This window comes from Sorex araneus, chromosome 7, assembly GCF_027595985.1.
Source record: "Sorex araneus isolate mSorAra2 chromosome 7, mSorAra2.pri, whole genome shotgun sequence".
In the NCBI taxonomy this organism is placed as follows: domain Eukaryota; kingdom Metazoa; phylum Chordata; class Mammalia; order Eulipotyphla; family Soricidae; genus Sorex; species Sorex araneus.
In genome coordinates, this window is record NC_073308.1 from 58008955 (window position 1) to 58025109 (window position 16155).

The window sequence follows — 16155 nt, forward strand, 5'->3', positions numbered from 1 at the left end:
TTACATTTCAGCCAGTGACTCATGTCTACTTATAGCCTGAATTATAGTTGTTTGGGAGTGGACTTCTTGAATGTTTTGATTCTTAAAATTCATGCTTTTCCTTGCTCTCTTAGACCTGTTTCTCTGACTTGTAAGGAGCCTTTGACACTGGCTGCCATTTACTAAGTCTTGAGTCAGGAGGCATTTGTTCAACAGCTACTATGTACATCATAAGCGATTTATCAAAAAGGATTTGAACATGGTTTTTGTTTATTAATACAAGCGAGTTTGAAGTAGCTGGAAGATAATGTACGATGTTTGGAAAACCCACTGCATAGCATGTGGTTGGTTCCTGGCAGCTGCACAGGCAATGCCTGAGAGCTTGTCAGAATCGCAGGACTCTGGCCTGGAGATAGAGTATAGGAGGGCAGGTGCTGGCCGCGCCTATAGCTGATTCCAGTAGGACCTCCAACGCTGTGTATGGTTCCTTGACCACAACCAAGGGTCAATCATGAGAAATGAGTCAGGAATAACCCCAAAGCACTGTTGGGTGTGACCAAACACCTCCCTCCCCAAGAGAAAAAAACTGTCACCGTCACTGTCACTGTCATCCTGTTGCTCATCGATTTGCTCAAGCAGGCACCAGTAATGTCTCCATTGTGAGACTTGCTGTTACTGTTTTGGGCATATCAACTACGCCACGGGTAGCTTGCCAGGCTCTGCCATGCGGGCGGGATACTCTCGGTAGCTTGCCAGGCTCTCCGAGAGGGGCAAAGGAATCAAACCCGGGTCGGCTGCATGCAAGGCAAACACCCTACCCGATGTGCTATTGCTCCAGCCCCAAGAGAGAAAAAAAAGAAATGCATAATCCTCATCACTGTATCACTGTATCACTGTCGTCCATCTGAGCCACGGGTCCTGCACACCTGCATTCCCCTGCCGGTTCCTTCATGTGTGAGGCTCGTCCGAGCATGTGGAGAGTGGCCTTGAGCATGGCTGTGGCTGGCTTCTGGAGGTTTTTGGCTCCCGGGGCTCTGCTTGGGGCGGGGAAGGAAACTCAACCTGCCCCCCTTCGAGGGGATCCTGGTGAAGACAGCCTGGCAGGAGATTCTCATGTCATCCAAAATTTTCTACACCAAAAGCCACATTCAAACAAGGTCCATAGGTGAACACACTGTGTGTCGGCTGTGCTCAGAAAGGGATGCAAAGCTCAGATGGGACCAGGGCCTCACACATACCAGACGTGTGCTCTGCCGTTGGAACCACACTCTCTGACCCCAGGTGTGCATTGTAAAGCTTAAAGAAAACCAGTGGAGAAGTGGAGAAAAGTGTTGAGAAGGCATTCCTAGGTTCAATTATTTGCAAAGTGTTGCAATGTTACACTGTTACATATACAAAGAGAATGCAGAATGAATCTTGTTATTTCAGTGATGAAAGGAAACTCAGTTGAAACCAAAGCTTTAAAATAAGAAAGACATAATTTACTTTGCCGGACCTGAGACATTACCATTTTGCGGTGCAGATGGCAAGCCTGTTAAAATGTGTTACCAATTCAGAATACCCATCACCTCCTGCATTTGTAGGTGCTGTGTGCATGCTGATTGTGTGTTTGTGTCTGCGCATGCGGCACAATACAGACACGTGTTTTTTTATTTTAAAGTTTTTTTATTTTAAAATATCAAATATGAAGCATTTCAGTGCTGCCTTCCTGCTGGTTCTCTGTGTGCACACCTTTATTTGAACCTTATATCAAGTGATAAAATGCATACAGACGCAAATTGAATGGTGTCATATTTCTCCTAATACCAAAGTTGCTGATGAATTAGAAAGACATGAAAGCCTTGCTCTCGTACCTAAGTCATTCATTAGGTATTGAAATATGTGCTATTTTATTAGAAGTCGTTTTCTTCTACTTTTCTTTTCTATTACAGCTGGGAGATTATAGTGATTTACAAAGGCATTTCATCTCACAGGAGAAAAGGAGATATTCCAAAAACGCAGCCTTACAATAAGAGATTCACAAAAAACATTTGACATAAAAAGAAAGCATCGATCCAAAGGGGAGAACAACTGGTATTTAGTGTCAGCTTTTTATGGCAAACTCACAGCTCTTTATTTTTTTTACACTGGCTTTTAAAAAATAAACATTTTTAATAAAAACCCCTTTGAGATTAGCTTTTAAAAAGCTTTAAAAAAAATCCCCTCTGATATCTTCTTTTGTTCTTATTTCAGCTGCAGGATTATAATTGTCCTTTTGTGAGTGGGGAAAAGGAAGGCTCATTGAATGGATTAAAGACACTAGCTAATTTGGGAAGACCTATCAAAGGCTTCAGCCAGGGGGAAAACAGCCTTGTCCTTAATCAGAGAGAAAGTTCTGGGCTCCGAGACACCTGGGACTAGTCCTTGATATACCAGGCCTAACTCTGGGTATATTCTTAAGAGTTTTCCAAGGTAAAAGTCTTAAGCTGCTTTCTTTGCATGCAGCCAACCCCATTTCTAACCCCAGTACCTCGTGGTCCCTGAAGATCTCTGAAATGAACTCCTGAGCATTGATGTAGGTGTGTCCTACCCCCTCACAAGGAAAGAAGAGCTTTTTGTGCCTCATTTACTGTGTGTATTATATAAAAGGGATCCATTGTATTATTTGGGTGCTTTGCAGATTTGTTTGGGTAAATATGCGCTTGAAAAACACCATCAGCATCAGCCTCATTTAGAACAATCTTTTTCACTAGAAGGTTTTCCTTTATTTCAGAAATTTTGACCTTTAATCATGAGTCAGGCAGGCTTTTCAAACAACGAATGGCTGGTGGCTTTTGTACATTAGCATAGCTCCTTTTTTGTCTAATCCATGGGTGTTTGCTGGTAGATTATAAGGCTGACATTGTTTAGAAATAGGGGCCGGAGAAAGATAGTACAGGGGTAAGACATTTGCTTTGCATGTGGTCGACCTGGGTTCAATTCCCTATATTCCAGTTGGTCCCCTGTCCATTGTTAGGAATAATTCCTGAGTGCAGAGCATTGAGTAACGGCCTGAGCATCACCTGGTGTGGCTCAAAAAGAAAAAGAAAGAATAGTACTGCCAAAGAGAAACTTAGAAACAAGAAAATTCTGTTAATTTATTTTGTTCTTTTGAAATTTGGGAAGACATGTAATTCTGCTTTGACTATATAAAAAGAATTGAAAGTATAGTTGATTATTGAGGTTATTATTCATTGTTAAGAATGTGGTTTATTTGGGGGCTAGAGTGTTCAGATAGCCCTAAGGCTAGAGCATTTTTAATTTATTTGTTAATTTTCCAGGCCTATCTAGGATTTCTATATTTATCAAATAAACATCATCATATCCAGTTAAGATTGAATTTTAGATAAACAACAGATGGATGCTTTTGTCTCATTCTCAGCTTAAGTATGTCTTAGATATTGTGTGGAACCACCTGATTTCTAAACCAGGCAAGGTTATCTGACCAATCACATCGATTCAATGATTTTAATTATTATCATAGTTTAGGTAGTATGTTTACAGTAGTATTAATGCTAAGGCTCACTCATGTTTGTTGCTCTTTATTGCGTCAGGACAAGCTCCTGCCATGAAACAGCTCCTTGGCATCCCAGTCGTTGTGAGGGCGTTAATTTAAGCTGCTGTTGGTTGAGTAAGAACCAAGTGCTTTATGTGGGTGGCATGTAAACAGTGCTTGAATTTGGCTAAGCAAGTCGGGTGAGGGTTACTAATCCTGAACATAAAACCGTTAAAATCTGCTCCCGGGTCACAGGAAGTCTGCGGTCTCCAGGGGATAGTATAACACTTGTGTCCTCTGCCCCTCTCAGGAGCCACCCACTTGGGGCATTCTTGAGAGGGGTTCTTTGTGTGAATTCCATTTGTGAGGGGCGACCCCACCAGCAACACGCTGGAGTGTGAATGTTGTACGTAAACTTGGCTGTTCCCTAACCAGGCTCCTCGCAGCTGGGAGGCTGTCACGGGGAGGGGAGAGGAGCCGGGGCAGATGGAGCCGGGGGCTGACAGCGAAGGAGAGATCCCTGTTAGTTTTGGCCTCGGAGCATGAAAGCATCTGGGAAATGAAATGAGGGAAGCTGACGGGGGAGGCAAACCTTTGCCAGTGATGTGTCAAAAAGGTAGAGCGAGCAACTGGAACGGGCGGATTCCTTTTGTCTTCCCGACCCCTAGCTTTGGTGACAAAGCGTTGAGAAAGCAGGGAGGGGATTCTTGTTGCACAAGGGGAAATTGGTCAGGTTTAGAAAGCGTTCTTCAGCTGGGCTTTCCCCCTTTTCCCTTTGGGGTAATGGGATGGGTAGGGGGAGCGGGAGGGGGGCTTGGGGAATTGGGTGGAGCTTCTCTGAGATCCCTGCCCGGCCTCTGGCAGGTGGGTCTGGGTGCTGCAGTGCTGGTGAGGGCGGTGGGTGCAGGGAGCATGGCCCCATCAGTGCCATCAGCGTGAACACGATTGGAAGCATGTTGGTTACCTGAACGCGAGTAAAATTCAACTCTATTTCAAGCTAAAAGAAAGAATCCTGCGATGTCAGAAACGCCCTCTCAGGAGCCCAGAGCAAGGGGAAGTTTGGAAGAACAGGTGGCAGCAGAGAGAGATGAGAAGAGGAGCCAGTGGGGGACTCGGCCGAAGGAAGACCCCTTCCGCCTTCACTGGCGGTGGGATGATAGCACCCGGGGCTGACGGAGGAGAGGAAAACAGCTGAACCAACGGAGCCTCGTCGGCCAGCTCAGCTGCTGGGAGCTGAGCCCGGGACTGGGAGGTCACATGCGTCCCTCTGGTTTCTCGCTGGTCTCTTGTACTCTGTCAGGAGACAGAAACTCCTCCCATCTGTCACTCCCCACCTTGTTCTGCTGTGGACCCTCCAGGCTGTTCTCAGGGTCCAGCCTTGTCCTGCTCTCTAGAATCTCTTCTTCCCGTGGGATCCTGGGTGCTCTCTGACACTCCCGACCCCCTATCCTGAATCCTGATTCTTTTATTAAGCAGTATTTTCCTTCTGGGTCCATCTCATTTCTCTAGCATTCATCTTAAAACTTTTTCGACCAAGTAGACTTATTAATAAAATGTTTGGAGAACTTATTTCCTTATGACCTTGATGAAATTTGAGGACTTACATACCCCGACATATTATTTCCTTATTATGCACATAATTCTTGTATGCATATAACATAATTCTTGTATGCACGTAGCATACAAGAATTATGCCATACACATATAAATGTAAAGAACTTAAAAAGGTATGAAAAATTGTTAGCAGTATATTAAGATATGCATTAATGGGGCAGGACCGATAGTACATTGGGGAGGGTATTTGCCTTGCATGCGGCTGACCCAGGTTTGATCCCCGGCATCCCGCATGGTCCCTTAAGCATCACCAGGAACAATTCCTAAGGACAGAATCTGGTAATACCTGAGCATCTGGGTGTGATCAAAACACCTAAATCAATCAATAAATAAATAAAATCAGAAAAATAAATAAAATGTGGACCAATGTACATATTATACACTTAGAGTATTTAAAAAGTAGAAATAAGTGCAGCATTTATTGAAATTAATTATGGGGTCCCAAGAGATAGAATAGGGATCAAAAAAAAAAAACTTGCTCAGTATGTGGTCAGTCCCAGTTTGAAACCAGGCACTGCATATGGTCTCCCAAGAGTGGCCCCTGAGTACAGAGCCAGAGGTAACTCTGAGCTCCCCTGGGTGTGACCTTCCTCCTGCCCCACTTCTATCTCTTATATCACTTGTAATCCCATTGATCTTCGATTTGCTTGAGTGGGTGCCAGTAACGTCTCCATTAATCCCTGTCGCATGCTAGTGTAGCCCAATGGTATCTGCTCGCTCCAGGAACACAGAGAGCCTCAAACCATTCATTCAGGGTTTTGACAAAGAAGTCTGACCATCTCGTAGATGGGCGGCCACTCGGTCTTTTGATATCCTGTGGAATCCAGTTGGTAAGAGCTCTAGTCAAGCGGTCATCTCTAAATTGCATTACGTGTCCAGCCCATCTGATTTTTGATGCCTTGGCAAACGAGACAGCGTCCCTGATTCTTGACCAATGACGGAGGTTAGAACTCCGGATTCCTTCTCTCACTTGAGTAAAACGTGATACTCCAAGCATAGCTCTTTCGATTCCTCTTTGGGATACCCTCCCACCTCACCCACCAATAATGTTTTCTTCCCACAACTCCTGCTGTCACCTGGGTCAGACCTTGGGGCTGCCTGCACTGGAATCATGTCTTAGCTTGGCCCTCCCAGCCTCCTCTCACTGTCCCACTTCCCCCGAGTGTCGGGGCTGCAGACACCACACCAGTACCCAGGGGCAGGCCTACTTGAGAACCGTGATAACCGCACTAATTGACTGGCTTTCCTGCAACATTGGGAATCTGAATGATTCAAACCCCACATAATCTCAGCTTGCATCTGGTTGCGTTCCCCGGGATGGAGGGATTCTGTGAGAGGTCAGCGCTCTGCAGAGTAAACCCAGAAGCAGGCATTCCTCTAAGTGATAATGGCCTGAGCCCTGCAGAGATGTCAATCCCTAGAAAAAGCTCAGAAATCTGAGGATTTGGGAGATGTGGAAGAAGTCTTATTCTCAAGGAATCTTGGGCTGGTGTCAACTGTATATACAATGAAGTCTTGGTAGGCCAGAGAAAATTATGAAACACTTGGTCAAGAGTTCCGAGAAACAATGAGACGTCTGCAAAGTGACGGAAAATGCCATTCCGATGACTTTCAGATTCCTAAAAATAATGTTGATCTTCATGCTTACTGTCCCCATCTGTTGATCGCAGGTAACGGCAGCTTCATTAGGCCCCTCGTGGTTCTCACGGATCACTGTGATAATGCATTTAGCCAAGGAGAGGAGCCATTTGTTAGGCAGTCGAACAGCTGTTGAACTTTCTTGGAGGACATGGCAGGGCACGAGCCTTTGTCGCCACACCCCCGTGAGTTCATCTGGGACCAGCACCCCTCACTTCAATCTCTGAGCAGCTGTCAGGAAAGGGAAGCTCGTCCACCCCAAAGAGCCGACTCCCCCTCCCTTGCACGAATGGAATGCCGGGTGAGTTGGAGCTTCCCAAACTGGCTCTTTTGGTCCATCTGTTTGGTTTCCCTCCAAGACTGGGGGTTCTCATTTAAGAAAGAGAAGAAGCAGGGGGGTTTCGCTTCCAGTTCTTCCTTCTCTTCTCAATTTCTAATGCTGAAATTAAGTTCTGGGTATCTGTGTAAGAAGAGACCAGTATCTCCTCATGAGTAGGTCCTAATGTGTCAGTATTTTAAACGCCTCCTTCTAGGCAGGAAATGGGGAGGTCAGAGTTGGGTGGCTATCCAGTAACAGGTGGTGATAACTCTCTGTTTTGAGGAAGAAAACAAGTGTACAATGATGTCAGCGATGCTTCTTGAATTATGGTCTAATTCTTCGGCAGGTATCGTATTTCCTTTGGCAAAAAACAAAACAAAACAAAGATTGGTGATTTTTTTTTCCCATCTGTAACTTACTCCTTGGGATTTTTCTGCTTAACTTCCCCTAGTGTTAAAATCTCAACCTGTGAAAATAGTAAAGTGAAGTGAAGTATAGAAGACACAGTAAAAATATAATTAATAAGAGAATTTCTATATAAACTGTTTAGAAGAAAATAAAAGCAGATGCATTTTCAGGACCATGGCAAGAAATAAAAGATGTACTTAAGTTATGATAATCACAGAGCTGTTGTCTCACAGGTCTCTTTCCCTTTCTTTCTTTTGGTTTTTTGAGCCCCACCTTGCAGCGCTGAGGGCTTCCTTCTTGCCCTGTGCTCAGGAATCACTTCCGGGTGGGGGGGCGGGTGAGGGTAGCTCAGGGACCATATATGATGCTAGAGATCAAACAAGGTTGGCTTCGTGGAAGGCAAGCCACTATACTCTGGCTCTGGCCCCTCAAAGGTCCATTTTTAAAGGTGTGAACAAGGACAGGGCAAGAAAACCTTAAAAATTATACAGAACTTTGAGGTACCAATTTGGGAAAACCCTGAAGAGTTCTCAATAACTTGAAGAGTGGAGAAGACCAGTAGCAGAGGGTTGCTATGGGGACTGTCTCCTTTACTGGCTCTCTGCAGAAAAGGAAGTTGGGAAGCTGTTTGCCATTCTCAGCAGCTCAGTCTTGGCCCGTCTCACTAGAGGTGACATGATAGGGAGAATCTATTAGACAGGGCAGTATTTCAGGGCACAGGGGAGGTGGCAGAAAGCTTGGACAGTGCAAAACTAGAGGAACCCAGACAACATTCAGCACCAACGGGCTGGAGAATGTTTTATGGAACATGCAATGCATGGGGGAGCTGAGTGTCTTATTGATTCTTCCCTGGAGGTCCTTGCAGTTTACTTGAGGTGATCAAAGAAATAAGTTTATGGAAAGATAACTACAATATAAAGCTGAGTAAAGGTGATGGAAATGTTTACACCGTAACTCTCCTAATTGGAGAACAGGAAGAGATTGGTTCTGCTCTGGAAAGTGAGGTAACCTTTCATGGAGCAAATGTAATTGGAATTGACCGTAAGCAATAGATGAATTATTAATAGTTGGGAGAGAAGGAAACATTCCAGGACTATAAATGTCATGGCCAAAGTGCGCAGATGGAACATGTTTTAGAAACAACTTGGTTAAAGTCACTGGGGCATTCTACAATCTTTTGTGAAGCATAGGCTGTAATTAAAATATGCCTTCTCTCTTGTAAATTCACACTCGCTGTAGAAATCACATTTTTAAAGTATCTGCTGCCTCTCATTTTCCTTTTCTTCCCTTCCTCTCTCTCCTTACCTCTGTTCTTTCAAAAGCATTAATTGAACATCCAAAATTTTAGTGGTGTAATTAAATACTGCATTGAACAAACCATGTTCCTGCTCAGTCACGGATTTTTGTTTCATTTTCATCATTCCAGAGGGTCTCTAAGTTATTCACCAATATCATCATCATCATAATTAACACGCATCACACGTTTTTCTAGAGCAGACTCTGTTTTGTTACAGAAGACTTTTTTTTTAATGAAGAATGCATTCAAGATTTAGGAAAAGGAACTGCTTAAATGAAATGCTTCTACATTTGTTTCTACAAAAAGAATCACTGGTTTGAAGAAGACAAGTTCATTGGCTTATGACTTATGGCGTATTACGTGTGCAAAAGATGTTAATTTTGCATAAATGAAGGGAGAGGGAGAATATGTTGGTGAGAGACCTGTAGAGGCTGAGCTTTGCTATAAAGTGATGTCTTTCTCTGCTGTAGGAATGATTTCTTCTTGTTCTGGCTGGGCTTCCGTTCCAAAATTTAGTAGTCAGCCTGGTTGATTTTCCATGGTGATGGCAAGGAACCTAGAGGGGCAATTCCTAAAAGGAGCCAGGAAGGGAGTTTCTGGGGGAGTTTTCTGAGGGGAGTAGGAGATACTGAAAGCTGTAGGCTGAGTGTTGATTCTTCTTCAGAGGAGGTGAGAAAGCTGTTTCTGCATTCTGTCATCAAAGAGATATTTCTTTGGAGACTTGCTGTGGACTCTCTTAATTTCTGAAGTTGGCGAGACTTAGTTCATTTGAGAAGAGAGATCATGATTCATAATCATCTATTTTGTATGTTTTTTAAAAAAATCAAAGTTTTTTAGTAACTTGATTTGCCTTACAACTGCTAATTCTTTTCTATTTAACATTTCGCATTTTGAAGACAGTAAAAATAGGAGTGATGCTTGATATTAGGAAAAATGATTATGTTTTATCTTCCCTGATCAGCATACATGATTTATGTATTGGTATCCTGTGAAAAGTTTGGCTTCAGAACTAGTCACCATCCTGGATAGACATTCAGTGTTAGTCTTCTTAAATTTTGTTCATGAAAAGTGACTCTGGCTCCATCATAACATTTCTGTTTTTCCACCATTTAAATGGAAACAACGACTTGGATGGGCCAACTTACGTGATTTAAAAATGCTCAGGCTGAGTACATTCCACATGAGAGGGTTTATATTTGCAATTTTACCACTACACCCCAGGAACCTAGGTATTTGAGAAGTTCATCTTAAGTTTATACTAGCATTAACCTCATTTTTAAAAATTGGCTTGCCAGAGTTCATTCCACACATCAAATACAAATGCAGCTGAAAGATAAGAGTTTATCCTCTTAAGTGTATACTAGTGTCAAGGTTTTCATTTTTAAGCTGCCTTTCTAAGGTGACTATCTACTCCAAATACAAACAGAAATGAAAGATAAGAATTGCGCATCATAAATTTACACTACTGGTCAGCTTTCTCACTTGTTAAGCTTGCTTCCCAGGGTGAATTCCACATAGGGTGCATGTGAAAATGAAAGCTCCGCTGAGCAGAGCACGCTGAGATTGCCCATGACACTGGGGTAGGGGTGCCGGAATAGTGGGGGGAGGGATTGATAGGAGGAGTAGCAGCCTGGGTCTAGTTTCAGAAATCTGAGCTTTCGGAAGGAGGTTGGGAAGGGAGGCAGTCAGGAAGGAGGAGAAAATGAGGGATGCAGTCATGGGAATGCATGGAGACAGGCTCTTGCCATGTGTCACCAGCAGATCCTGGTTCCTCTGGGACAGGCTGTGACTTGGTAAAGCAGGCTTTGTAAGATCGAGCACAGCTGGTCTTCATCCAGAGCATGGAGGAAGGAAGTGTGGACCAAGTGGGACAGGTCAGGCTGGAAGCTGCTGGAGGTTCCTAGAGTGGAAGGGACTGTCAGACTCTTAGCTCTGGAGGAAACACACAAGCATCTCTTTCTTGTGATGGGTTTCGGATAAGCATGTGGGAAAGCAGAGCGTTCCTAGGAACGTTTAAGTTCTTAGCAACTTGTCAGCAGGAGAGGAAGGTTTTGTTTGTTTGTTTTTGTTTTTTTTAAATATTTTATTTCATGGTAGGCTTTAGGGCCATACTTGGTAATGCTCAAAGGCTTTTTTTTCTTTGTTTTTGTTTTTGGGTCACACCCAGCAATGCACAGGGGTTACTCCTCATGCACTCAGGAACTACTCCTGGCAGTGCTCGGGGGACCATATGGGATGCTGGGAATTGAACCTGGGTCGGCCGCGTGCAAGGCAAATGCCCAATCGCTGTGCTATTGCTCCTGTCCCTCACAGACATTTCTTGACTCCGTGCTCAGGAGTGACTGCTGACAGTGTTCAGGGGACCATATGAGGGTGACTGAACCAGGGTCAGCTGCATGTACAGTGAATTATTTAACCCTTGCACCCTCTTTCCAGACTCGAGAGATGTTTTCTATGTTTATGCAGCCTGGAATGTCTATTTGGCTCAGCCTGTGCGTGAGTCTTCTCTAACCTCTGCCAGATACCTGAGAGGCGTCTGGGTTTCTGCTCTTGGGGAAGTCTATTGGCCTTGACTTGAATGTGGAGGAAATCTCAGTAGCTTCCTTGCAGTAAACTAATAGGGAAAAGATCTGAGAGCCTTGGGGAACCAGAAATAAAAATAGGCATGATCTAGACTTCTGCCAATAGATCTGAACTAAGGTAACAGAATTGCATGAGGCAAAAGCAAAAGACTTCAGGCTCTGAATTTGGGCATTTCTATGTATTTGCTGTCCTTTTGCACCCACGTATACAGGGAATTTATGGGACCACCTATTCTCTGGCTGTGTGGACCTCATTATACATGGGGACAGTTTCAGAAACCATACAGAACTTCCAGAGTGTGGGCACCGCCACATTCTGAGCAGTTTGGAATCCAACCATGGTCCTGAGGTAGAGGGCTGGGTTGGCCTGGCATCATATTGAGTCTGGTAAGAGCTCAGATTAGTGGAAGATGGGACCTCACTGTTGTCCTCAAAACCATCTCCAGTAAGCTGCATCATCCAAAATGTTTTTCAGTAGTCTCTGGTGTGTATCCTTAGAAATGGTATTGTGTTGTGAGTGAGAAAAAGGAAGTGAGGTCTGTATGGTAAGCCCAGAGTTAGTTAGCTTCTTGACACAAGTTAATGGACTAAGTGGCCCCTTGGAAAGGAAATCGTGTAAAAGATTCATCATATGCCAAAGTTCTTTTAGATTAGATGAAGCAGTTGACATTCGTCTGTGAGGTTACTTTACAAGAACAACAGAAGGGCTGTCCTTAGCAGTTCTGGTCACTCCTGAGTCATCCTCCCACCATAAAACCAATAATAAATCCAGAGAGAATAATGTTAGAACTGCTCTCAGGTGGGAGACTACTGGTAAAGCAGACACTTGAATAACAAGAAAGGAGATGAGCCCTGGTTGGTGCTGACTTGTGGGGAGGGGCATACTTCTCATTGTGGTAAGTGAGGAACAGGCGGAGAGGAACAAGGATCTTTCACAGTGGAGAGACAATGCTTGGGATTCGGGGCTACTGAACCTTGTGGGTAGAGGATTGCAGGAAAGGAATTATACAGATTAGAGACCCAGATCAGGGTGGGATTTGCCCTCGCTTGTGAGCCAGGCTGGGACTGTCCACAGGCGTGTTCAGATTGTGAGGTATTGCAGATCACAGTTGTTGAGGAGAAGAGAGCTGACAGAGAAATCTGATGCATCTAGTGTTAAGAGATAACCAAAGCACCTTTACAGGAGAAAGGGAGATTTCCTTGACCATGTGGGCATAATTTTGACACCACAAACTCTGGAAATAAGAATCTTGCCCTATGAAAGCACTAACTCACTGGGCTGGAGTGATAGTGCGAAGGTAGGGTGCTTCCTTGCATGGGGCCTTCATGGGTTCATTCCCACTCAGAGTGGCCCCCAAACTGAAAAACAACAACAACAACAGCACCAACAAATATCACAAATATCACAGTTTTTGAAAAATGACAATTGATTCAGGCAATGATAATTTCCAAGAGTTCATATGGACTGGAGTGATAGCATAGTGGGTAGGGCATTTGCCTTGCACATGGCTGACCTGGGTTTGATTCCTCCGTCCCTCTCAGAGAGCCCAGCAAGCTACCGAGAGTATCCCGCCTGCACGGCAGAGCCTGGCAAGCTACCCATGGCATATTCGATATGCCAAAAACAGTAACAACAAGTCTCACAGTGGAGATGTTACTGGTGCCTGCTTGGGCAAATTGATGAACAACAGGACGACAGTGCTATACAGTGCTATACATATGTTTTAGGGGTACAGTGTTACCACATCACACCCATCACCAAAGTGCCAAAAACTCTCCATAGCTTTTTATGAGAAACTTCTTTCTACCCCCATCCTCTGTTTAAGAGCTTTTTGTCTGTGTCTGTGAGTTCGCCACCTTTCACATGGCTGACCTGAGTTCGATACCTCCGCCCCTCTCGGAGAGCCCGGCAAGCTACTGAGAGTATCGAGCCCGCGTGGCAGAGCCTGGCAAGCTATCCGTGTGTGTTGGATATGCCCAAAACAGTAACAATAAATTTCCCAATGAGAGACGTTACTGGTGCCCGCTCGAACAAATCGATGAGCAACGGGATGACAGTGAGTGTGACAGTGTACTTACTTATTGCTGGAGCGATAGCACAGCGGTAGGGTGTTTGCCTTGCATGCCACTGACCCGGGTTCGATTCCTCCGCCCCTCTTTGTAGAGCCCGGCAAGCTACCAAGAGTATCTCCCCCGCACGATAGAGCCTAGCAATTTACCCGTGACATATTCAATATGCCAAAAACAGTAACAACAAGTCTCACAATGGAGACATTACTGGTGCCCTCTCGAGCAAATCGATGAGCAATGGGATGACAGTGACATTTATAGTGACAAAGTAGTGTTTTTAAAATATCAATTCTTTAGAGGGGAGATAACATAATTCAGAATTATGTATCACACTGAATACTCCGTGTACAGTAGAAAAAGCAACTAACCAAACATAATAAAGAAGTCGGGAAAAAATATGATCTAGAGAAATAGACTTCAGGAGGACAGAGGTTAGTTCGATTTAGTAAATAAGGACTTTAGGACAACAATTGTAATGTATATAGGTACTTAAAAGAACAGATAATCTGAACAAATTACCATATGGAATGTTAGAAAAAATAGAACTTTTGAAATGAAAATCAGTCTTAAAACAGCTTTATATGTTAAAATTTACATATGACTAGACTTGCCAATTATGGCATACAACTGGAATTTTTAACAGCATTGTTGAAGTCTGACTGACATATAATTAGTTGCATATATTTAAAGCTAATATTTGGAGAAGTATAAATCTCTGAAATCATTAATTCAGTCAAGATCATAAGCAATCAACAACCAACAACATTTCTTTCTTCCTCTGACTTCATCATCAGACCCTCCCCGACACACTTTACCCTCTCCTCAGACAACTACCGGGTTTCTATCAATATAGATGTTCTTGTATTTCTAGGATTTGAAACAGATGAAATCTGGTGAGTTTCTTTCACAACACGTTTATTTTGAGATCCATCCAAATTATCACATGCATCAATAGTTCATTTCTTTCATTGCTGACTAGTATCTCACAGATTGATGAGCCACATGTGTCCTTTCTGTCACTGAATGAACTGTTGGTCACTTACTGTGTTTTATGACCTTGATTACTAATAAATAAAGCTGCGATAAATGCTTGAATGTCTTTGGATGGATACATGCCTTCATTTCTCCTGGGTACATACTTTGGAAAGAAATAAAAGCATCATGTGCAAGGTATATATTAATCAATGAAAGCTGTCAAGCTGTGTTCCAGTGTGTTGATACGGTTTTAGTTTCCTGTCGGCAGTGCACGGAGTTCCGGTTTCCCACACTTTTGCCACCTGAGTCAGTAGCATTTCATGGTGGTTCTTTTTCCCTAACGAGTGATAAGATGGGGCGTCTTTACAGACCATCAAGTTGATCTACTTGGGAGTTTGGGAGTGAAAAGGATAATATCTGAAACAGCATTAAATCTGAGGTATGAAAGGAAAAAGATTAAACAAAGAAAGAAAGGGAAGAAGAGTTCTTAGTGACCTTTGGGACAATTAAATCAGTTGCATGCATAATGATAGCTCCTGAGATAGGAAAGAGTTAATGGGGCAACACAAAATATATGAAGGAATAAGAGTTAAAAAATATCCCAGATTTGAAGAAAAAAATCAATGTAAATATTCAGCCGTATCAGCAAATCTCCAGGAGAGTAAATACAAATGGAACGACACATAAATATATCCTCCAACTGCCAAAAGCTAAAAATGAAAATCATAAAATTGGTCAGGGGTGCCACAAATATACCAGACAGGACAGTTTCAAAGATAAACTCGACAGATAATGTCTAAAAGAAAGCTGGCAGACCTTTGTCTTTTGAGATCAATTAGACAGAAACTATTGCCTCAGATAGAGGAGGACTTTCATAACGATAAAAGGTCATTAGTCTTGAGGACATCCTCATCCAGATGTGCGTGCCTTTGAGAGCAGAGCTTCGGAACACCTGAGGCAAAGTCTGACAGACTAATGGGAGAGATAATAAAATATCTGCAGGTTGTAGATTTTAATAGCCCTTCTTAGCACAGTAATTGATGGCTTAAGCAGACAAAAAAGAGAAGCTTATGGTTTAAACAACTCTCTCCTCCACTTAACATAGCTGGCATTGGTCAAAACTAATATCCAACAGTCGTGGGGCACACGTTGTTTTTGATTACACATAGAATGTTCCACAAAGGAGATCAAATGTTGGGTCAAAAAGAGGCATAAACACAGGAAAAGATTGAGACTGGGGAGACTCTATTCTCTGGACACAATGAAATAAAATTAGAAGACAATATAATGTTGTTTCTAGGGAGTCACAGATATTTGAAAATTAAGCAATAGTCTTCTAAATAATCCATATGTCATGAGGTAATAGTAAAGGAAATTAAAAAATATACTGAAATGTAATAAAAATACAATGTTAAAATTTATGGAGTAAACAAAGAAATTACTGAAGGAAAATATTGTTTTACATATCTGTAAAAAGACTTGTATATGATGTAATCGGTAAGTTCTATCATATATACAAGCAGAATTAATGTCAGTATCACATAAACTCATAGTAGAGGATGAGAGAATATCTTCTAATGAGTTTTAGGATCCCACAACAATTTTGACCTTGAAACATATTAAAGATATTACAATTTTAATCAGTATCTTTCATGAATATGGTTAAAAAAAATTCTCAGCAAGATACTGGAAAATCAAATCCAAGTGACATAAAAAATGTTATAAATAAAAGCTGGCCTTGTCTCAAGAAAACAAGGAT

At 42.9% G+C, this 16155-nt stretch overlaps 1 protein-coding gene across 1 annotated transcript in view; it reads left to right on the forward strand.

Annotated features, from left to right (window-relative positions):
• The window catches only part of DCHS2 (dachsous cadherin-related 2), a 275427-nt gene that overhangs the window by 89314 nt on the left and 169958 nt on the right, over nt 1-16155 (forward strand). The window lies entirely within an intron of this gene.